A 25,653-nucleotide genomic window follows, 5' to 3' on the forward strand; every position below is an offset into this window, starting at 1 on the left:
TCAAGAAAAAATACTTTGACACGTGTAGAGTTGATAGTATTAGAAATAAATAGAATGGTGATGTGGTACGGGGAAGAAATAGACTAACCTGTGCATGTTAATCCAACTCCACTGTAACCAGCATTGCATGTACATGCAAAGGAACCATCGCTATTGATGCAAGCAGCATTTCCGTCACAGATATCAGTACTCAAAGAACACTCGTCAATATCTGTACAAAGATGTGAAATAAGTCATCAATTCTAAAACGCAGATTTTGAGATATGATCAAAAGAAAAGTTCAAAAATAATTTGTACTCTGAAAAACGACACAATTAAAACTCAATAACGCTTGAATAAATTGGTCTGTTTGCCAACATAATGTATCATTTTATATTAAACACATCAGAAATATTGGTACTGAAATGTAATGAATTATTTATAAATGTGAAATAAAGATGGCTCCAGTATAGAATTACGCAATCATCTTGTCATTAAACTAATGAATGGCTGTCGGTTAGTTAACCGTGACAAATGGTACATCTTTTTGCTCATTGTTATATTGGTGAAAATAATAATGTATTTACAATATTCAAAACAAAGAACAATTACTACATGTACTTTTGAACAATGCCAATCAATACATACCAATGTCGCATTTAAATCCTGCATATCCCGATAGACACTGACATGTGTAACTATTAACCCCATCCATACATGTACCTCCATTATAACAAGGGCTGCTGACACACTCATCTAAAATAACATACCGGTATTGAATTAGATATTAAGTGAAAAGAGTGATTTATTCTAGAAAGTCATTGATTAATTTCAATGCTTGAAATAAGCCAATATCTTCAAGAGCCCATCTGGACGTTGGGTTTAAAGGGCCCGATCAAAAATTGTAAAATTTTTAATTTTTTACTGGTTTAAGGGAACAGCCTATAGAAATAAAGATCAAACGAACATATTCTTGTTTATGCTATAATATTGTAGTCTTCCAACCCTTTCATAACTTCAGCTGTGTAACGAAAATTCCCGCTAAAAAGTGTTTCTTTTAATTTTAGAAAATACATTAAAAATCGCTCTGGACTTTTCGTACTGATCATACTATAATGATCACCAGACTATAATGTTCTGATCGCACTATAGACTGGGTTGACATATGATGTCAATTGCCAGGCAATTTGTTACCTTAGCCAAATAGCGTTTGGCTAAGGTCCTTTTTCTGTCAGATTCTTTCTTCTGTCAATCGTATAATGAGCCATCGTGACCATATGCCTTTGTCAATTTTGACCAAATTCGGTTACTAGGACCGTTGGGGGGTGCCACAAATGTCACATGAAAATGGCTGGCGCAAAAGTAATGTCAAGGTCATTATGGCCAAAAACGTGTTTTTCACGAAAAATGCTTCTCCTTCCTCATATTAAATAGCAGAGTGACGTCACTTGCACACGTGAATCGTCTATAGCCAGTGTCTAAAAGTTGTACACAGAATTGGGATCAAAGGTCATTTAGGGGTTATTTGCGGTATGTAACCAAATACATTAAATCGGCCATCGTAGCCATATGCCTTTGTCAATTTTGACCAAATTTGGTTACTATGACAAATGTCATGTGAACATAGCTGGCGCAAAGGTAATGTCAAGGTCATTATGGCCAAAAACACGATTTTTACTAAAAATGCTATTCCTCCCACATATTGCATAGCACTGTGACATCACTTGCACACATGCATCATCTACAGCCAGTGTCTAAAAGTTGTAAAATGAATTGAGGTCAAAGGTCATTTAGGGGTCATTTCCTTTATGTAGGCCTAACTGAATCGTAGCCATATGTTTTCAGCCATGTTGACCATAGTTGGTCACTAAGACCATTGGATGATGCCACACATTTCACATGACTATTTTCGGTTAAAGCATTAGGAAGTGGCCACAGTTAATTATGCACACTTAAAGACCCATTCAGTGATCCCAACGCAAGTGAAAAAAAAATTACAATTTTTTTATATATTGTTTAAAAGTGAAGGATAAGATCAAATTGTCATTTGGTATTTTTGAAATGAACAATTTGGCAAAAACAAGCAGAAAACTGCAGTATTGACGAAGTTGAAGCCCCATTCAAATGCAGGCCTATGCAGCTATTAAATTTACATACTGTACAGATTTCATGTAAATCCCTTATTTTGTCTTTATACACTGCTTTCAGCTGAACCACTAACACTCTAACAGGCTATGTTTAAGATACTAAAATCTGAATGTTGATGATTTTTACAATCATCTAGATGAGCAAATCACTGATGAAAGTATCAGACCAGGATACTTTCTGAGAGGTGAATACAATAGGGTTGTCAATAGCTGGAAAACTACTATTGTGGATGTGCATTTACTAGCTTTATGTTAGTTTTGTTGAGATAAGGTCTATTCAGCACTATAAGACAGTACATTATTTGCCACTCAAGCGTTAAAATAAAATAGTAAAGTCGTGTTCACACAGTCGGACTTAAATCACTTATTACCGGTCTTAAATTACGTCGGTAATAGTATCGGATATAAGTGGCAGTGTGAATTAGCGTCGGATATAACTATATCCGACGTAATGGGCTTTAAATCCGACAATTTGTTCACACAGTCGGACTTAAATTACGTCGGTAATAGTATCGGATATAAGTGGCAGTGTGAATGAGCGTCGAATATTAAAAAAATTACTATATCCGACGTAATGTGCTTTAAATCCGAAAATTTAAGGCTGAAGATGAGCAGGGTTAAGAGTTGTTAAGACCGATCGAAACGTTACGTCCGGTAATAGTAATTACGTGTGGACATGCAGCACTATTGGGCTGTCGGATATAACTGTGAGTATATCACTCGCGCAAAATTTTAAGCAGAGTCATAGGCGTAGATCCCGGGGGATGGGGGGGATAAATCCCCAATATTTTGCCAGGGGATGGTCCATACAATCACCCCCCCATGTTGACGCCTGCTAATGGGTTTCTGACCAAATTAACCTCATATTTGCCCATTTTTTGCCCCCAAAGTGCAAATTTTCGCGCGCTTCGCGCGCATTTATTCTACTTTTACACCATTATTTCATCACTTTAGCTTCAAAATAGCTTCGCGCACAATTGAACCAAAAACTTATTCTGTCGCCAAAAGGTGCTGGATTGACTATACTTGAATTTTTTTCAACTCCCCTCCCCCCATGTCAAAAAGAAATCTACGCCACTGAGCAGAGTAATTTACTGCGTGATGTCATCATGGCTGCAGCTGCAAATATTAATATAAATAAACGCAATAGAGGGGTCAATTGGAATGACAAGGGAACATTAGCTATCCTCAAAATTTGGAGAGACACGGAAAGTATTTCTGGGATAAAAAAAGCTTTGGGAGGAGATAGCCACGCTATTACATGACAAGGGGGGATTCCCCATACGGTCGGGTGAGCAGATACATGCTAAGATAAAGGCACTGAAAACTCCATCGCACCCTCCATGATCGGGTAAAAAGTTCAGGCGCAGGAGCAATTGACCATCCTTATTGGGATGACCTACACGAGTTTCGGGGGGTGGGGGTAGCAAATGAAAACCCTCCAGAGGGCTCAGTGGGGGGGCAGTATGGCCCTGGAAGTAGATGGAGATGACATTTATTAAGCCATAAGCATGATAACAGAAAGGCATGAAAATGGATTTTATAAGATGATTAGGGGGCTCCCAAATATACGGAAAGAAAAATAGGGGGTGTCATAAAATATTTTTGATGACCAAAATGTAGGGAGTCACAACACAACATGACTACAGATAGTGTGTTTATTTTATTCCAAAAGACTGATGCCTGTTGTAGGGAGGGTGGAAACGGTGGGGGGGGATGTGGTCATAAAATCTTTGCTGACGAAATAGGGGAGGTCGCAATTTTATTGAAGCCGATTTTTTGTACATTTGGGACCCCCCCCAGAAAAAAATAGCATGATGATGGGAGTCATTGTTATTTTTTTATTTTTGTCATTTTTTTAAAAGGTGTCCACTATGTAGGGCCTAAATGCGATATAGAGCTAAGTCTACTGTAAAATGGGACTACTTTGTCAAACTAAAATAATAATAATAATAATAATAATAATAATAATAATAATAACAATAATAATAATAACTAGACTTAGCTGTGGTCTAAGACCACGAACACAGCCGTGTTTTAACCCCTTAATGACCTTTGACCCCAAAATCTAAGAAAACCCCACCGGCATTGCCTTATGTCAATGCATGTGTGCACATAGTATCACTCTGCCATGTTATTTGTGACAGAAGGACATTTTGAATGTTTTTGTCTTGGACCGGAAGTGATCCCTTAATGACCTTTGACCCCAAATAAAAAAATACCACATATACCTTAGGTAAACATAATTCATGTGTGCACATAACGTCACTCTATGTTTTTCTTAGCTAATCAAAATTTTTGAAGGAATTTGGTTTTATACCGGAAGTGACCCCTTAATGACCTTTGACCTCAAACAAAAAATACCACATATACATTAGGTAAACATAATTCATGTGTGCACATACCGTCACTCTCCTACGTTTTTCTTAGCTAATACATTTTTTGAAGGAATTTGGTTTTATACCGGAAGTGACCCCTTAATGACCTTTGACCTCAAATCTGTGTATGATTTATAGACACTGGGTAATAACAATGCATGTGTGCAAGTGACGTTACTGTCCTGAGAAATTTGTGGAAGAAGTAGCATTTTGAGTTGAAATCACATTTTTGACCCCTGTGACCCCTACGTGACCTTTGACCCCACGAATTTCATATGACATGTAGGGGCATGGTCAGTGATGATAGTGACCAAGTTAGGTCAAAATCGATGCATGCATGTAAATGCTAGAGCAAATGTAATGGTCGGCAGAAGAAGAAGAAAGAAGAAGAAAGAAGAACTAGACTTAGCTGTGGTCTAACCCACGAACACAGCCGTGTTATAACCCCTATATGACCTTTGACCCCAAAATATATGAAAACGCCCATAGACATTGGCTAATGTCAATGCATGGGTGCACGTGGCACCACTTTGCTATGTTACTTGTGGCAGAAGGGACATTTTAAAGGTTTTTCGTCTCAGACCGGAAGTGACCCCTTAATGACATTTGACCCCAAATAAAAAAAATACCACATATGAATTGGGTAACCACAATTCATGTGTGAACATACCGTTACTGTCCTAGGTTTTCTTAGCAAATAAAAAATGTTGAAGGTTTTTCGTTTTATACCGGAAGTGACCCCTTAATGACCTTTGACCTCAAACAAAAAATACCATATATACATAAGGTAAACATAATTCATGTGTGCACATACCGTCACTCTCCTATGTTTTTCTTAGCTTATAAAATTTTTGAAGGAATTTGGTTTTATACCGGAAGTGACCCCTTAATGACCTTTGACCTCAAATCTGTGTATGATTCATAGCCACTGGGTAATAGCAATGCATGTGTGCAAGTTGCGTCACCGTCCTATGTAATTTGTGGGAGAAGTAGCATTTTGAAGGTATTTCGTTTTATACCGGAAGTGAACCCTTAATGACCTTTGACCTCAAAAAAAAAAATACCACATATACATTAGGTTAGCATAATTCATATGTACACATACAGTCACTCTCCTATGTTTTTCTTAGCTAATAAATATTTTTGAAGGAATTTGGTTTTTTACCGGAAGTGACCCCTTAATGACCTTTGACCTCAAATCCGTGTATGATTTATAGACACTGGGTAATAACAATGCATGTGTGCAAGTGGCGTTACTGTCCTACGAAATTTGTGGGAGAAGTAGCATTTTGAGTTGAAATCACGTTTTGACCCCTGTGACCCCTACGTGACCTTTGACCCCACGAAATTCATGTGACATGTAGGGGCCTGGTCAGTGATGATAGTGACCAAGTTAGGTCAAAATCGATGAATGTATGTAAATGCTAGAGCAAATGTAATGGTCGGCAGAAGAAAGAAAGAAAGAAGATCCTGTAAGAAAAAAGACACAGCCGTGACTAACGTCACGGCTGTGTAAAGAACCTGTAAGAAAAAAGACACAGCCGTGACTAATGTCACCGCTGTGTAATAATAATAATAATAATAATAATAATAATAATAATAATAATAATAATAATAATAATAATAATAATAATAATAATAGAACCTACATAAATACAAAATTGGTCTGAATTTTGGAACTTTTGAATTTGCATATTTCTTACATGACATACCTACCGCATTGTCTGTAATTTTTTCTAAAGAGGGGCGTTTATTGAAAGTGAATTTTCAGTGAAAAAAATTTAAAATTGGGTTAAATTTTCTGATGATGCTTATGTAGAAAGGAGGGATTTATGACCGGTAATAGGCTTATCGGACATAACACGTCGGACATACGCTGGCGAAGTTACGCAATTTATCGGATTAATTACCATAGCAATAGGTGAAAACAATTTTGAACATATAGATGGAATACAATACTGGTCTTTTCAAAGATACTAATCTTACAGGTGCAAGTAATCATCATGATTCACCTATTGCTATGGTAGTTAATCCGATTATTACGTAACTTCGACAGCGTATAGCGCTATTGCCGACAAATGTGGACGCGCTAAGGGATTAGCGGAAATATTTAATTCGATCGGACATAAGCCTAGATAAAATATTACCGGTAATAAGTGCATGTGTGAACACAGCTTAATACAAATTGCATGATTAGGCTACTCTTAGCTGGTTAATATTCATAGGCTATGATTATAGCTTTGTTCTCTCCTAGATTGTTGCAGCTCTATTGTTGGTTTATTTGAGATTCCCTTTTGACTCTGCACAACGGGTTTGTAAATTGTGTTTATTTATTGTGGTTCAATGAGCCATGTATAATTGGGCTGATCAGTTCACACTATGTGTACTTTGAAGTATACATTATAGTAAGAATAGGTAAACAATCTTCACAGCCTTCCAAGGACATCCTTCCAAGGACATATATCTGTGTATTTACCTAGCTGATAGGTCCTGGTTTTCTATCCGATTCTTCTTCTTTCTTTCTTTCTTTCTTTCTTTCTTTCTTTCTTTCTTTCTTTCTTTCTTTCTTTCTTTCTTTCTTTCTTTCTTTCTTTCTTTCTTTCTTTCTTTCTTTCTTTCTTTTTTTCTTTAACAAATACTTTCATAATCACGGCTGCTGCTCCCGTAAATTAGGCCTACATACTAGTAGGCCTACAATGTCGTCACCACCATGAACCATAGGCTGGTGGTACAAATGTCACATGAACAATTCTAGGTCAAAGGTCATAAAAAATCAACATCACTGGCTAAGGGCCGTGCTCTGTGAGCACAATGTCTAGTTTCTATTGTTTCTTGCCCGGTAATATGCCCACGCATCATGCTGTGTTCGGCACTTATTATTTTATAACGCTCACATTTTCATCAATGCTGTTGTACGGTTTATCTTGCTGAATGCTGAGAGCAAGGGCTGGTAATTTATCATATCCTGGTTATTACGCGTTTATGGGCCGATTAGTTCGCGGTCACATTATACCATATTGGCGTGCTTGCTTTTATCATACTGTACTTATAATATTGCATTTGTATGCTTTGGTTAAATTTGAAATTGTATCATAATCTGGGATCTCCGGTTTCCTCCTGCTTTCAAAATCAGCGATAAGTTATCAAAAACTTTCTTCACCCAATGGACTTTGGGGAGCTGCTGAAATAATTAGTGGATGTTACAATCTAAGTGGGAATATGTTTGCGCCGGGTTCGGCTACAACCGGCCTAGTTGATGATATCTGATTCTGATAATTCACCAGTGTCAGCGAAATTACAGCGCTTTGAATCATCTAGTGCGCTATATAAATCTAACATGGATTTATTTTAATTTATTTATTTTATAAATATTTCTTGTAAACACAATCTAATGTGGTGCTCACTACATGTATATAGAAGGCCGGGTCTGCAAATATTCAGTGCATGAAGCTAGTAGAGATATAGCTTCATGTTCATTGTAATCAAATAAAATACCAAAGCTGGATATCATACAATCGTGATGCATTCCTTCTTGTTATGGACGACAAGTATTCCCTTCTCAATTGGTTATGCTTTCTTTTCGAAAAATATATAAACCATAGGGCCTAGAGGCCATGATATAAACCCATATTCGGTATGCGGAAACCTTGCACCGTTCGGGCGGTGCTTGCACTCGCATTGAACAGGCAAAGTTCGCTAAATTGAGGCCTGCTTCATTTGCCAACCTTTATCGAGGGGCGAGTTTGAGGTTTCATAGTCATATGCCTACTATTTTTCACCCTGATGTGGCAGTGACGTCAACGCGTTGAAGCAGCTGTTTCAACCAGAAGGGAATGATAGAAGCATATCATAGTGAAGGAAAGTCTAACCGTGAAATTGTAAGATTATTGAATATTGAAGAGGGATCTGTTCGATATAATTTGAGGAAAAAGGAGATTCATGGCTCAATGGACAATCGCCCGAAATCTGCATTGACGGCCGAAAAAAACAATACCGAGATAATAACAACCGAACCCAAATAGCGTTTGTATCAAACATTGTTGATGATGACCAGCAGTGCAGTTGGGATAACTGCAAGTCGATTATGATAACCTTTTGATAGCAAGAGGGTATTGACGTCATAATGAGGCTCATTAAACAGCGCCGACACTTTTTTCAATGGAATTTTACTGTGTAATTTACCGCAAAATAATGATATTTTTTTTCTTTATTTATTTTTTTTTGTAATAAATGAGGGTTCCAGGTTCCTGCAATTATGACTATTATTGATTAAAGGGTTTATATTTCTGTAATTTAACATTTTCTGCGGTTATGGGGGTGCGGAAAGACATTTCGTCGGGAGAGTATATCCAACACTGCCTAAAATAATTACAGACCTACTCGTAATCGGATCGTATTAACCAAAGATCCTCTCATTTCTCCTCTTTTCTCCTTTTCTTTGGAGATGAGGTGGAGTGATGGTGGTAGCGTGCCCGACGGGCCCCCATTTATCCGCGCCTGTGTGGACATATTGTTACGAGTTGTACTTGACTCAAGGCCAAAATCACCTTTTACCCGAACTCACACGAATGCACAACACAAATACACTGTTTGATTTTAAGCTAACAAATCTAAGTCTTTAATTGAAAATAGAGTATGCTTGGTACATATAACAACAATTACAATAAAATCACACAATCAGTTTTATTATATCGGTACTTAACCAGCGGTCTTCTTGTTGGTGATTCTAGAGTTCTTGCAATGTTCTGGACGACTGATGTAATATATCCTTATTCACTTGTTCTGCGAAAATCAGCGAAGTCCATCGTACACTTGCATTTATAAATCCTTGCACATAAAATCCTCATACGAGAATGATGATGCTTCCTCCAATCTCCTTTGCGCTGCTATCTCCACAAATATATCTCCTTGCGCTGCTTTCTCCACAAATATATCTCCTTGCGCTGCTTTCTCCGAAAAATGGTGTTTCTTTCACCAATCACTCTTTCCCAGGGAACAAATTCCTTTAACACAGCTCCGCTGTTTTTGACAGATGCGTGGCCTTCACAAACCCAGCAAACTCCAGCAATTTGACAGAAGAACTTTTAATCCTTTGATGAGGAAGAGCACTTTTGTGTGCTCGCTGTCTTCTTCGTTGCTGTATTAAAATTAGCTCAATTATTGGCTATATAAACTGGTTAAAATGTACTTCTTTTTTGAAGCACGAAAACCATCACACACATGTGGAGTTTTCAATCTCCCATGGCATTCTGTAAAGTCCCACAAAGCCTCCAGCTTTTTATATCAGTACTCATGCAAAAAATCCCATCATCTATTAATAAACCATTACTTCAATCACATTTTCACAACATTGCTGCAATCTTGGGATTTCCCAATATTAATTATACACATTCACCTTTCACATTACATCACTTCCTGGGGGTTTTCCTGATGGTGCAATAATGAACTGGGGCTTTCCAAGTTCCAAACATAGCTCTGACTTTGTTTACAATAATTTGGGGGAATTCCAAAACGACTTTCCACACCATTATCTTGCACGTACAAGGGGGTTTCCCATCTCATGAAATACTTTCAGCTTGTAAACAAAGTTAAATAATTAAATTAAATCAAATTACTCAGGGCACATCACAATATGCTGTTCTCTCAACATACCAGTTCCTAATATTTCATTTATAAACATTTCGGTCACACATCAATAAACTTAACTTACTAGTGCAATCCAAACCGTAATGCTCCCAAATCTTTTTGACATCGTCACCAACAAATGGATTGTCAACATACACAGGATTAAACGGCCGGTTAGGTGTGTACGCATTCAAACCTCCAAATCTGACCTTGGTACATAGGCATGGGTCTTTGTATGGCAGAACCCATCTCCAAGTGTTACCCTTCTTCTCTTGACCAACTTCACAAACGTACTGGGCTCGGACTTGTATTATGCTTTCTGAAAATCAAAATCAAAATCAAAACGGTTCGTAGGATTAGAAGATGTGCTATTATACGTTCGCGGGGAGTGAGTAAATTGGTGGACCCAAAGTTCAATCCACCAACTGGGTGGGGTAAAAAAAAAAGCGCAGTGATTTATAGTGCGCTACGCACAGGCACAACGCCTAGACGTTGATCCACAAGCCTCAGCACACTTTACAGGTTGTCGCTGACCACTACGGCCCCACATCATTCCACAAACCATTAAACAACAAATCAGGGATTTTGCTGCTTCAAGAGCGCACACCCTAGACATTCCACAAATAACCATCACAACCAGGATCAGCTCCCCGAGTTTCGTACGGGTTACAACGAGACAAATTAGCAGTGAGTTCCTTGTCCAGGGGAATTTCAAGCTAACTCAATTTTTCCACGTGAGCGTATTAGGCACCGCCAGGATTCGAACCCGCAACCTCTCGCACCACAGTCGAACGCCTTATCGATTGAGCTAACTTCACCGCTATATTTGGTAGAGGTCGTCCAGGAGCAACGCTCGCAGGCATACTTTCCCATACTTATCCCTTTTGTCTCATCAATTAAAGCTTGCTTTGGGGGTCAGTTATTTTTGTATGCATTTGTACAGCTAGGTAGATAGAGAGAGACAAGAGGTGAGATGCGCTTCCCAGGGGCCACAACCTTTGATCATAAGTCGAAGCCGGTACCGCTGCAATACCGTTTCCCCCTGAAATTCACATTGCTTAATATCGCCATATACTCGGCATGCAATGAAAATGCTCATCCTCCTTCTTTTGCAAACATAACAAAAAGTTAAAAGTTGGCTCACAGATAGGGCATCTTAACCCTAGATGAGGTGCCTTATAAGGCCCGTTATATTGATCTTGCGGCCTTTTGTTGTTTCAGTAAAAAGAAACTGCCCTCTCTGTGATGTATCATTTTGTTGATCTGAAATTATTTTGGACATTATTTAGGGACTGTCATTTTCGTTTGAAGGGACTCGCAAATATACTGCGCCAAGAAAGTATCCGAACACTTGAAAAAACCCATAATTTTAAAACTTTTACCCATATTTAGGTAAAATAATTTTAATAGCAATCTCATCCTGCACACTATGACTGTATTGAATCCAAATCCAAAAGCAAAGCTACAAGCATTTGAATGGACGAAGGTTCGATTTTAAAAGAAACACTTTGACCAAGGTAACGAAACATCATCGTACATAGGGCATGCTATTCTTTTTTTCTGATTTCTCATAGCAAGAATAATAATTTGAGACCATCTTTAACAAAATCGAAAACAGTTTTATTTGCACCCTTATTTTACTTTTAAAAAGGGGTGCAAATAAACATGTTTAAATGTTTTAAAATGTGCTGTTTTCTTATGTTCTAGATAATGCAAACTATTCTTTTTTTCATTGCTATCACAAGATGAAAAAATTAAGTCCATTATCATTAAAATTGGAGAAAATTTACTGTTTTGAGCTGTGTGTGGAGCCCAAATTTGGACCCTCCATTAACTTGCAGTACTAAAAAGGGTTACAAAAAATGAAATTGCGGTCGCTAATAAATTTGCAAAGAAATGACATTCCCTTAGCTTCAGGATTGTTTAAGAAAATAATATTTAACGTATGTTTATATATTTTGAAAATACGGACGGTTATGAATTCTTTAAGGAACCTTAAACAGTTGCCTCGGTAACGCTAGCTTAAAGCATTGTAATATGTGACCGGTCACGATGAACGAGCCGTAAATTCCTCCCCGGTCAATTTTGTTTTATTTATTTGTTTAGAAAATATACATCATGAGCTTTAAAATGGTATATTATTTGACTTCAAACGATATCCAGAAGCGAGGTTATGGTTTGATGAACTTTGCTCCTTCAACAAAAAAATGATAGCTTTTTTCGTGTCTACATATGTCTCTTTTTCCACATTGCTGGCAATAAATATCAAACAGTCATAATAATTGGCGGTCATTTCAAATCATTCCCAAGTCAACGAGGTTCAAGAAAGTTCTCTCATTGTTAATTGTTGGTTATACATACCTATACAAAATACAATGCCTGGTAACCCACCACTTGAACAGGATTTAGCCAATGCAAACAAAGACCAGAGCTATTAAAAATTCTATAGCCATCTAAGGTAGAAGCTTATTATCCTCTTCAACAATATGATTATTGATTGGCGTTTGACTATAAATATGAGATAGGTGTCGCACCAGCTAGAGATACCGATGAATACGACCAACATGCACATTTTACACTGTAACTCAGAATACAATTTAGGGAATTTACGGCTCATTCGTGCTGTACGGTCACATATTATTTCATGTTTGCGATTGATATGCACGAATACAATATGATTGATGACAAACAAATATTAACTTACATTGTTTAGTTTTATGCTTCATCAGTATTAGAAGCGGTTTTATTGCTTTGAATGATGAAATACAATTATTCACATGAGCGGTTGTTATGCCAACGGCCTATTAGCACTTATTATTCTGAAAAGGGCCCTGACAACGAGCTAAATATTCGAACATCACAAAGCACCTTTCCATTTAAGTACGTTTTAAAGCTAAATTTATCTCATAGTCGCAAATGACAAGCGATTAATATATTCATCAAATGATTGGATCGTTCTTTCCTAAACCTTATATACGACCCAACAATTTGGCCACATCGTGGTAGCTCTTTGCCAACGACTGGTATCTAGCTGAAAGGTTACACTATGCAAATACCATTGTTGGTTGACATTTAAGCCTTAAAACAGTTTGAAACATTTTTCTACATAATTATTTTTATTGGGCAACTCTGTAGTATAATATCTACAATAAACATCATAAAAGGAAATAATACTTTTAGCACGATATAATTCAAGTTTAAGACAACAAGGGCGCGCGACATGAATGAAATGAATTATAAAATGCGAGTCGACAATGCAAAAGACATTTTATTTGTACTTTTTTCCAAATAACTCATCCGGCATACTAACACGTATGTTTTTAACATCCAAATGACTTTAAGCTAATTGTAGATCCACCCTTTGCGCTCATCTTAGTGATATAGGCCTGTATTTACAAAAGGAGACTAACTTTAGTCATGATTTATGCAACATTTGTCTGTTATTATCAAATTTATTCCAAGACTGGTCTGCAAGTGGTTGGTCTTTGTCAAAGACTGACTCGCGATAGTGTCGGACTCGCGATCAGGGGGGGTGAGCGGAGAAATTCGAGCTTAAAACACCTATAAATTTAATAATAACAGAACAATGTCCGAAATTGTGTCCCCATAAAGCTTAAATTCAGCCTCCTTAAATCCGTCATTGTAGGCAAATTCGCTACATTATGACCACCATAATGTAAACTTATGGAGTTACACCATCTCCCGATACAACCCAATTAATATTTAGCCGGCACGGTTTATGCAGACTCTGTCCAGACCAGTTGTGGATTGTTGCGAAAAAATATTCCATACTTCATGTCAAGTCTGTATTATACTAATATTATTTCAACATTTTGGGTGAAGAATAACAAACTTTAAATTGGACAGAAATCGTACATCATGGCTTTGAAGCAATAAATTATACAATAATAGTGAAAACTTGTCCAGGAATGGCTTCAATTAGGGCCTTCATTTAACCCATTTTTCGGCTTTTTCAAACTAAAAATTTATTTTACACGATAAAAAATGGTCCACCAAATGGCTTCAATTGGGCCTTCAGTTTGCAAAGTGTCTCACTTCTCAGGGGAACACCCCTCATACACGCCAACGTGTGCATAACATGTTTCTGCTTTGGACACCGACAGTTAATGCTAAAAGCAATAATTTATACAATTAATAATAGTCCAAACTTATCCACGAATGGCTTTAATTTGGCCTTTATTTTACCAATTTTCGTTTTTTTCAAACTAAAATAACACAATGATAGTACCAAAATGGTCCACCAAATGGCTTCATTTGGACATTCGTTTCTCACTTCTGAGGGAGCACATCGCCCTCACACACACCCCTAGCGTTCGGCCTTTTCGTTTCTGCTTGGACACCCAACACTTAATGTTTAAAGCAATAATTTGTATAATTAATAATATAGAACTAGCCCCTTTCGCAAACCGCAACTCGCCTATTTGCCACTTCTGAGCGATACTTGCAGCGGGTACAGGTCACGGCACTAGTTTCAGTGCTATTAATAATAGTGAGAACTTGTGCATGAACTGTGGCGGCAGTGCCACGGGGGAGGGCATAGGGTAAAAATGCCTCCCCAATCAGAACTCTTGCCCCACCCACCCCGTAAAACCCACAATTACGCTTTTTCTTTTTTTCGGCCATTTTGTATCAAATTGGTTGATTTTAAATTCACTTTTACCCTCCAATGCCCCCCCCAAAAAAAAGTTCCTGGCGCCACCACTGTCCATGAAAGTTTTAACTTGGCCTCAATTTTGCCAATTTTCTGCTTTTTAAAATAAAATTGTACACAATGATACTATTGTACCAATAATAGTTTTCAAAAACGAATAGAAAGGTGATAGTGATGCATGGTGTTTCATATCAGACTGACATTCAAGTTAATCGAGACATTAATCAGAGCGTGCTAATTATATGAGGATACGAGAAAATTTTACCACATGGTCTCAACTGTTGTACCAAGACCAACACAATGTTACAATTATAATAAAGCCGGATACAAAAATATTAACCCCATAATTACATTTCTATACTCTATTGTATCAATACTATGTGTAAAAGCTTATAAGCATGATAAAATGCGTAGAATTAATGAGGCGGAACTTAACTGGTTATGCTTAAATAAAACAAGCCTAGCTTATAGGAAGATAGGAATACCAAACATGTTAGAACATGTCTCTTTAAAATAAAAACAAAAAAATCATTAAAACCTTATACTATTTCTTTTTAATATTTATTTTCTGACGCGCACTGCAAAATTCAAGCGTTTAGATTCTAAACACCTTTTTGTAACACTTATGAAACGTGTCACAGTATTTATTTTCTAAACATGTCACAGTGTTTAGTTTCTATAACAGTCAACACCATGTTTAGAAACTAAACACTATAGTGTCCAGGTCAACTAAACACTATAGTGTTTAGTTTCTAAACATGATGTTGACTGCTGTAAAAACTAAATATGTCGCAGCATTTAGAAACTAAACACTGTGACATGTTTAATTACCTGTAACACTTATTACACACTGTGACACGTTTAGTTTCTACCGCAGTCAACACCATGTTTAGAAACTACACATAACTTCCTTCAACACATGCCACTATCCTTACAATTATCTGACATAAATATGATAACATGCATAATTAAACATCCACAAACATGCTCATGAAAATGTCAGAATAGTCAAAATTTCAAGCAAAATGCAATACATGTACTTAAGGGGTGGGGTATGAACGTTTGGACAGTATTTATTGTGGGACATTAGAGCACATCAGACATATCGAATTGCATTCTGAATACGAAGAATGTCCTTCTAATATCAAATAATGTTGATTTTTTTAAAATTCGCAATGTAATACACATTTTATGGCAAATGATTAAAAATTGATATTTTTGATATTTAACAGTACTCGAAGTAAACTTTATAAATCTGATGATTTATTCTTAAAGTGTTTGTAGGTGGGATGAAAAGCCGATGATCAATTGAAAATTTTGACCTTTCGTATTGAAGATATGGATTTTTTTCCCAAAACAGCAACAAAAAAATTAGGTCTTTTTTGGGAAAAAATCTTCAATATGAAAGGTCACAATTTTCAATTAATCGTCGGGTTTTCCTCCCAGCTACATACACTTTAAGAATATATCATTAGATTTATAAAATTTACTTCGAGGACTGATATATAACAAAAATGTGAAAAATATCAAATTTTAATAATTTGTCATAAAATTTGCATTATGTCGTGAATTTAAAAAAATGAAAATTATTTGATATCAGAAAGACATTCTTTGTATTCAGAATGCAATTCGATATGTCTGATGTGCTCTCATGTCCCACAAAAAATACTGTCGAAACGCTCAAAGCGCTCATCCCAGATCCCTTAATTCACAAAATCAACTTTAGGCCAGGTGACCTCAAATTTTCTCATTTAGCAGGATAAATGAAATAAGCTAAACCTGTTAATTTCTGAAACTATTTTTCAAATTACCTAACCAATTTTTGAAAAGGAAAAGAGTAATCTGACAAACTGATTTTGTGAACAAATTGACATTTAGCAACTTTGTCTAAAATTGGTAAAAACATTACTAATAGATGAAATGTCTTGCCAATTTATAGTTGACAGTTCTGAGATAAATGATCCGCATCATAAGTTTTCTGTGTTCTGATTTCAATAACTTTGTGCTTGTTGACTTGACCTTTGACTGTTTTTCTTGTGCGAAATATTATAAAATGGTCACTCAAGCCGATTGGAATGACCTTGGTTTGGGTTTTGGTAATAAAAGCTCAAACCATTGGGTTTCTAAACTATCATCGGTCAAGTCATCTCTATTCCTATAGGCAATGTCATTTCTGTGCAAACCCCACCCCATTCTCTATTTCTGTCCTTTCTTATAACACAGTAGCCAACTATCATTATTTCACTATACAGCTCAACTGATCATACTTTTCCTACATTCGACCTTGCATGATTTTTGAGTTGACACAGTCATGAAAATAACTATAGATAGTTGACAGACCATTAGTAGCCCAGTTCTGAACCTTTTCATTGATCATTCATAACAATAGGTATCTGATGGATCAGTGAAGATAAGAAGGGATTATAATATATCCGTAACCTTGATATTATAGTACATCTCGAGGAAAAAGTGCAATGGACATGTTTTCATTTTATGTTTCAAATATCCCGCGCATGAAAATTGAGTATTTAACCCAAAATGGAAAATGGAACAATTTATTGAAATCTGTTTTAACAGATTTTTTTTACATCTTTTTCTGCACTGTATTATACCTAAATTAAGAAATTTGATAAATATTCAAAGAAAATATAGGTCATCCAAAAAATGTTGATTTTTACACATTTTGGGGCAAAAAAGGAAAAATAAGCAAAAATATCAAAATCTGTTTTAACAGCTTCATTCATCAAGTCATAACAAACGGCCTACATGCTTAATTTCGAATAAAATATTGAAATTGTGAAAAATATAGGTATTTGTGGATTGTCATGTTTTTTCGGGCAAATATGCTAATAATATGCAAATTATGGAATTGCAAAATAAAGTTTCTACATAGCATACATCTTTCAAGTGTGATGTTCAAAATGACAGACATCAAAAAGAGATTCGATGAAATGTAAAGGTGTAGTAACAATTTTGGCATGGACTGTCTGGTTAGGCAAAGTACGGTAAGTTCAGCTGTAGAATCAACAGTCAAATTTCGCTTGTAGATAATGACGCATGAGGATGCACATCACCACATTTCAGCATGAACAGGAATAGAGTTGTTGATGAATCAAATTAAAAAATAGAAGTGCGGGAAACACATCTTTTTCTGGTCATTGAGTTACTTGATGTGTGGGGAAATAATTGTTGATGAAGATTCAACAATAGAGTGTTCATAAACAGATTTATGACGCAAGTAGATGTAACTGGGGTCTAGCTTAGCTAGGAGGGTGTGTGACTCGAGTTTGTTGTTAAAACATCATCACAGCTAGCAGATATTTGAACAAAAGTTAAAGCAAAAGAGACACCATTATTAGTGCCAACTGTCATTTCAGATTTCAGCACCGGGGGACTAGGGTAGATGAATGATAGTCAGTAGTTGATGGTAGCTTCCTTGACTTGGCACTGTATGTCTTTGACGAATGAAAAATTAGACTACGTACATGTAGCCCATGCTATCAAGACAAGGTTGCATAATTCATCAGGCTGTTCTTTAAGCTTATTGATGAAAAGTCTTGCCATGTAGAATAAGTTTATTTACAGTTACCTTATCAGCCATTCACCTAGTAGCATTCACTAGCAAAGTAGTTATTCACCTATGAGCTACAACTGGAACAACTACCCTCTGAAAGATGTAATTTCAGGGTAGATTTTTCCCGGTGATGTAGAAGGCACGCCGTTTAGCTATAAACAGCCTGATCACCCAGCTAAACACAGCTAGTTTTCCAGCTAAACACTGTGATCAGTTTTTAGACACGTTACATTCTCGGTCACATGTCACATATTTAGTTTCTAAACGCGTCACACGTCTACGTCAGGAAAACTGAACTGAGCAAGAGCAGATGTAACTAATTCACCATCTGAATCACATGCTGCTGCTTGACAATAATCAAAACTGGTCTGATTCCTTTGCAAATTAAAGCTGCCAAGGAAAACAAGTCCAGGCCCTGCATCCCCCACCCAATATAACATTTTTCGAGACCTTATTAGGTAGTGTATTGATGAAATGAATTTCCGCTCCAAAGGTATTACTCAAAGATCGACAACGATATTTTAGTACCCACAAACAGTTTAACCACTTGATTTACGGAGCCATTTAGGCCTACGCAAGAGAAGATGATTCATTGCCCGTCATTGACCCCTTGTTATCGAAAATAATTCCATGTAGTATACAAACATCGTCGTGTCACCGATTAACGTCCCCAGCTATAAAAGATCTGCCTAACAACGGATTTATTTTTTAAATACACTGTAAAAAAGTGCTGTAATTGTATAGACATTTTCTGCAGTAAAGTTGCTAGAAGTCCCTCCAACTCACTCAACTTTCATTTTGATATGGTAGGGGTGTGAACTTTGGGAACAAAGACTTCTGACTATGGCGTGTATAGGGCCTAGTGACCTGAAATTGGGCCACATTTTAGGTCGTGAAAGTAGTTGATAAAGAGCAATGGAATTTTGGGAGCTAATGAACTGGACTCTGAATCCCATCGCAAGATTCCTGGACAAACTGAACAGATACAAGGACTGCAGACTCCTACCGTTTGCTCACCACTGGCCAAAGCATAGCGCAGATGTGGTTCCCCTGTCTGCACGCACTTTGCGTGGGTGGGTGTGTATGTGAGGGGGGGGGGTACATATATCTTTAACACATAAGATACTATAATATTTGAAAATTTGATCATTCAAGTCGTATTATTTTGGAAGTAGCGATGTTTCAAAGTTAGCTGAGCGGTCAAAACCAATCTGTCGCAAATCGCAACTTTATTTTGTAATTTTAATATACATTGAATACCAGAGCTGCAGAAATGCCTTAGTCCACTTTTGCCATTTTAAGATATGACCATTCAAGGTTTTCAAAAGAATAGAGACAGGTATGATAATAAATTTGGTATGCACATTGCATATATCTTAACCAATGTTTTGGCACACGTTAGGGGCCAATTAAGGTATATTTCCTTCGTTATTTTACGGACCTAAGGTTTATTTTCTTTACCATGTTTACGAGCGGGCATTCTAAGATCCTGTGCCCGGGATAATGCACTCCTTAACCCCGTTGTCGTCGGTACTGGAATTTTAAGGTGCATGGGCTCTTACATTGATAGGTTACAATAGACATCATCACTCATTTAGCATAGTACCTAATGCTATAAAAGCTATGGTTTGTTATCAGGCATTGACGGGACGCCCATAAATAGTACGGCATTACACGTAATGTTGAATTCTCTAACTCAGCAAAACTATGGTATGCAAAATGTAAATGGGCAACTTTTTCCGAATTGTTTCAATAATATGTGAGCAAGCAAAATCAGTTGGAACTCGGAGACATTGATTTTGAGATATAACCAAACAAAGGCAATATTTCCTTTTGTTTCCTTTTGTTTTGGAAGCTCTTTAATTGCTCATATCTTTGGAACTGGTTGTTCAATTTCAATGCGGTTTTCTGCAAAATGCAGCTTTGCAAATGATTTTTACTATCCATTAAGAAACTGCAAATTCAATATTTCCGAGTTCCGACTGATTTTGCTTGATCGCTCACATATACGTGTTGATTAAGGCCAGTGGGATGACAGGGTCCATAATTTTTAAGATTTAGCAATTTAACTAACAATGCAGTGTACTTCTTAACCTCATAGATATCACAAAGGCCACGATGAAAACCACTGCGCATGCGTGAATCCCAGGGTCTGCGATTACGCAAACACCCTAAGTGCTATACGGTATGCGCACGGAATCGCTGCCCGGACAGCCTAACCCGTGTGGCCACCGGTCGGTGATCGTGTGCTTGGCATGCGGGGGTTCTAGGGTTCGAATCCCGGGGGTGTTCATCTTCTCTCCTTTTTCGTTCCTTCTTTAACTTCCGATAGCAAAAAGCAGGGTTCAGTATTAGAGTTAATAGTATAAAATCGTACAAGGAATGTAAGTCTACTTACCTGGCAGAACACACAGAAGCTGTAGCATTAATACCAAGTTACACTGGTTTACCACGTGTGATACCCACATGATTTAGGGCTGAAATAAAAAATAATAAAAAAAAAAAAACTTGATAATAATACGGAACACAATTTGAAATATAAATAACATTGAAGGGATAGCAATCATAACAATATAGTATCGATTAAAAACAAGGTCGTCAACAACGTATACGGCCCTGTTTTGGTGAAATGGTAAAACTTGAAATTCGCTGTTTCGAGAAAAAGAGCTTCAAAGTTTGGACTCTTGGCGTTTTTCTTTTTTCATCAAATAATTTCATAAACATATTTTATATCTTAGAAAATAAAAAAAAATCTTACTATTTGCAAAAATATGCCTAATTTGGTTGAGTAAATTTGAAAAATAACCATTTTAGGAAGTTAGTTTTTTCATTGATTTACTTCGTAACACAAGTAAACACAATAAGGCTCATTAATATGGTAAAATCTTGAGATTGTTTTGCCGTGTTATCATTAATGTCTTAAGGTTTGTCTGGCGCTCTCTAAAGGGTTTTGGCTGATGAGGTAAAATGATCTAACTTGCAGATAGCTCATTTTATCACAATAAATACACAAAAAGTGACAAAAAGTATCAAGATAGGTTCTGCTATCTTTAAAATGAAGTACGGTGGTAATTTGCGATGTCTGTCACCAACTGATAAAGCGCCGTTATATTACCGAAGATATGGCTTTACCTCAAAATGTCCAAATTTCAAGTTATATCGTTTCACCAAATCAGCGCCGAACAACAATACACATCAGCAACAGCAACCACAATAATTATATTGTAGCAGCAACACAACAGCAATAGCAAAAGTAACCTATGCGACAATAACGGACTGGAACAAACAAGTAGTTACTAACAGCAATTAGGACATTAATAGCAAATACATCGACGGCTTTTGGTAGTTGCCGTTTCTTGTAGTTTCGAAATCAACTAGAAACAGCTAGGATTATTGTTATGCAACAACAACAATCACGATGATGAAAGCAACAACACCAGCAGATGGAAAACAACAGGGGCGATAACGGAGTGTGAACTTTATTACCAATAATATTGTATAATATATGGCAAAGAATAACCAAATAGTTGATCATAAATCACTGTCATATATATATTTTTTATTATTATATTTTAAACATCGTCTGCTTGGTGTTTCCAGTAACAACCGTCTTATACATGTAGGTTTAACATATTTTGACGTTAAATTCTGAACAAGGCAATACTCTTTGTAAAATAATTTCAACGTCATCTTAGATGCGATTTATATTCCCAACCAAGGCTGCTTCGTATTTACCAAAAAAGTATAGGAAATCAAATTTGGGACCTACATACACGAGTATGTTATAGAAAGGTGGTCCAATTCACACAATTGTGGAATTTATGCCAGTGTTCCCATTCTCTTTGGACGAATTTTAGCTAAGAACAGCCAAACAAAACATCTTTCAGCGCTACTAACTATTTCATGGGTTTTCCACTGATACACAAAAACTCTAAATGTATTTTGATAGAAAAAGTCTGCATGGGGATATGCTATTGATCGGACTATGCTCATTTAATTATGGCAAAGATAAAGTCAAACAAGGAATATACAATTTTCAGTTAAAATAAACTTTTTAGAAAATTCAAAGTCAGAGGTGCTATCGTTGATCACCGCATGTAGATATATTTAAAATGCTTAAAATAAGCTTTAAGAGACGGATAGGTCCACAAACATCTTCATTATGAACTGTTACATTGAAAATTGACAAAAAAGAAGAAAATAGTAGTACTGCGAAATGTGACGCCCTATATGTATTCAATTGCGTATTATATATGTACAATGTCCGTATGAGCAAATTCCTTCAACATTGACTCAACAAATGCTTTGCCCTTTTCTGCTTTTTAGGCCGTGGTTGGTCTTATCATTTGCAGTGTAGGGTTATGGTAACACACCTGTACTCTTTGTGAACAACTGATTGATGATTTTTGCTTATTTTCTGATTTACCATGTTTACCAAATCACCGATAGTGCCTTCAACGTTCGTATCTTTTCAACATTGTTTAACTAAAAATGTGTGTTCTAATAAAATATTTCCATAACTATATATTAAAATGTACTCTACCTTGTAATACAATGAGCACTAATTGTATTATGGTTAACGTACTTACACTTTTCTTCTGTTAAGCTATTCCGCGTAAATCGGTTAGAATCCTTCCTCCAAAATTCAGACATATAAGAAGTTTCCAATTGTGAAGTGTTAGTCTATTCTGTTACTAAGCACAACTAAAATGACGCTTTTGGCAAGACGATTCGTTGTTAACAACGCTTACGCATGCGTAAAGAACACATCCACAATCAGCACCAGAACCAATTCATGTTATATTGGCGCATTCTAAACCCCTGGTATACATGGCATAAATGGTAGCAGGCTTTCTCAAAAATTGGACAAATATTGAAATTGAATTTTATTGCCAGTTACAACTATAAGAAAAGTATTAGGATTTAGCTTTGTCTGATTTGGCAAAACAGGATAATATTTTTTAATCCCCAAATATTAGTGCTGTATTTTTCTTGAATAGGGAGTAGTACCGAAATAAAATGGTGTAGCCTATAATTTCCCATTTCAAACGGTATTCACCAAGACCAAGCATGGTGTTAGGTTTTGTATCTTTGAAGGTTATTTTATCTTAGCATTTGGGTGATTTGTTTCCTTTAAACATTTAGGCTTTTGTGTGATTTTGCTTTGCTAACCAGCAAAACATAGTTTGAAATACTGGGACAAAGTTGCCCAAAATTGTAAATACAATCTTTTTGTTTTAGAACAATTAACCAAAATTATGAAGACGATCGTTATGAAGACGAAGTATTTTGTAACATATGTGCTAAAGGTTATCAAAGGTTTGCTTTCACGTTGAATTTATCTACTAAATACTAGCAAAACAATAATTTACATAGTACATATCGCGAAGACGTCAATGCGTTTTTAACATGTTTTTCGCCAGAAAAAACAATTACGAAAACTATTAGTCTTCAAAACATTAAGGGTATACGAAGCAGCAAAAAAATTAGTTCACAGCATCTTGCGATTGGTAGTGAGCTTTTTCAAAAATTGCATTGCTCAATTCATAGCGAGCGTGTAGAAGAATTCAAATATCACAGATATACTTTTGTAGGTCCTGTGGTTCGTGCGTTATGTTGTAAAGAGGGCTGAAACAACAACACTTTTGTAAAACGTACATAACTCATTAACAACAACAAATTAAGCAAGTTTTCAAAGTATATGATTTGTAGAATGAACTTTTGCAAAACACCAAAGTGTTGTGTTTCAATAATATATTGATTCAGATAATGAAAATCGACCAACAATACTTTGTATACCCTTAAGACCATAGCGCAATAGAACATGCGACCGGAAATTATTAAAGAACATTAAGCTAAGAGGAGAAATAAATTTCCGGAGAACGGAAATTGACAACGGAGTTTCATAAAATATTAGATACCAATAATGATGCATTGACCATTAGTATAATTACCAATATTAATCAAGCGTTTATCAATATCCATCAGCTGATTGTGTAAAACTTGTAATGAGGCAGGATGTACATCATACATTTTAATTACACCGGTGGAGCAAATTGAGGTTTCCTAACTTCATTCAGTGCTCTTATCCAACTTGTTTGCCACGGTTGATGTTGGTCATTTTTCATCCAGGCAGTAAAAGTTAAGAGAAATATTAATACACACCTTCAATGTGTCCCATAATTTGCCGATCATGGCTTTGCAACCAGCCATGCTAGCGTGAGGGGTCGATGGAAAGTGTGATGAACTGTTGATTGATAATTTAAATTCCACGAGACTGGGGCAAACTAACATTATGCCAGTTTGCCCGAGCCTCATAAAGTCAATTATATATAATTAATGAAAACTACAAAACACCATATTTCTTAGATACACGTTAGATCAGCGTTACGACATATAACTACTTGGACAACTACGAATTTGAAAGATCTTATAGTTTATTAAGTCGTAACTAGAAGTCACCCGGAACAATTTGACCAAGTTTCAAAGTTCTTGAGGTAATTGAGAGGTACAATGCTTCAAAAATTGTATGCATTGTTTTTTAAGCAAAATACTGGCACAAATTCGTGATCACTTATCTTACTAACCTCTGTATTTATTGCTGACGGGTTGGCGCCTGAGCTGTTGAAACTGGTCCGTTTCACAATTCCTGGAATGTGAGGCGGGAGTGAATTCAAGGTGGATAGAGTGAAAGGAAGGACCGTTCATGACTAACAAGGTCAGATATTGGAATTTGAACTGCGAGATCATGAGATTTAACGGAGCGGCGGAAACGAGGGTCAGTCTGGAGCTGGTCAGGAAGTAGTTGGTATAATAACGCCGGAGGATTTATACACTAAAACTTGCGACTCGCGACAGAAACTCACCTTACATGCACATTTTATTTTAAATTAATTCGCAATGTATAGTTTATTATAAAGTAGATAGTGACAAGCACAAAGGACTGATTACTCACTACAATCTTCACTTTTAAACTATATTTTTCTGAATGTGTTGAAGCTATGGACATGGAATCTCTTACCTACTCCATTCTATAATAGTCTGCATTGTGTGTTTTATCAGTCTTCAATCATGTTGTTATGTTGAATGTAATTTTATGAATCAAATAAAAAAGATAGAAAGTGGCTTGACTTTAGTTTATAAGTAATAAAGTAGCCATAAAGTTGCGCACGCAGGGTGTGTCTGAGGGAGATGTGCCTAATTGAAGCCATTTGGTGGACTATTTTTGCACTATTATTGTGTAAAATTTTAAGTTTGAAAATGCCAACAATTTGCGAA

The 25,653-nt window shown here is 36.4% G+C and overlaps 1 long non-coding RNA gene across 1 annotated transcript in view; it reads right to left on the reverse strand.

Annotated features, from left to right (window-relative positions):
• Positions 1–651: 651 nt before the first annotated feature.
• LOC140138653 (uncharacterized) overlaps positions 652–25,653 on the reverse strand; it is a 44,440-nt gene continuing 19,438 nt past the window's right edge. The window contains exon 4 of the long non-coding RNA XR_011857033.1: positions 652–735. This is a non-coding gene — a long non-coding RNA (uncharacterized lncRNA). The remainder of the gene's footprint in view (positions 736–25,653) is intronic.

The sequence above is a fragment of the Amphiura filiformis genome, chromosome 18, assembly GCF_039555335.1.
Source record: "Amphiura filiformis chromosome 18, Afil_fr2py, whole genome shotgun sequence".
NCBI classification, from domain to species: Eukaryota; Metazoa; Echinodermata; class Ophiuroidea; order Amphilepidida; family Amphiuridae; genus Amphiura; species Amphiura filiformis.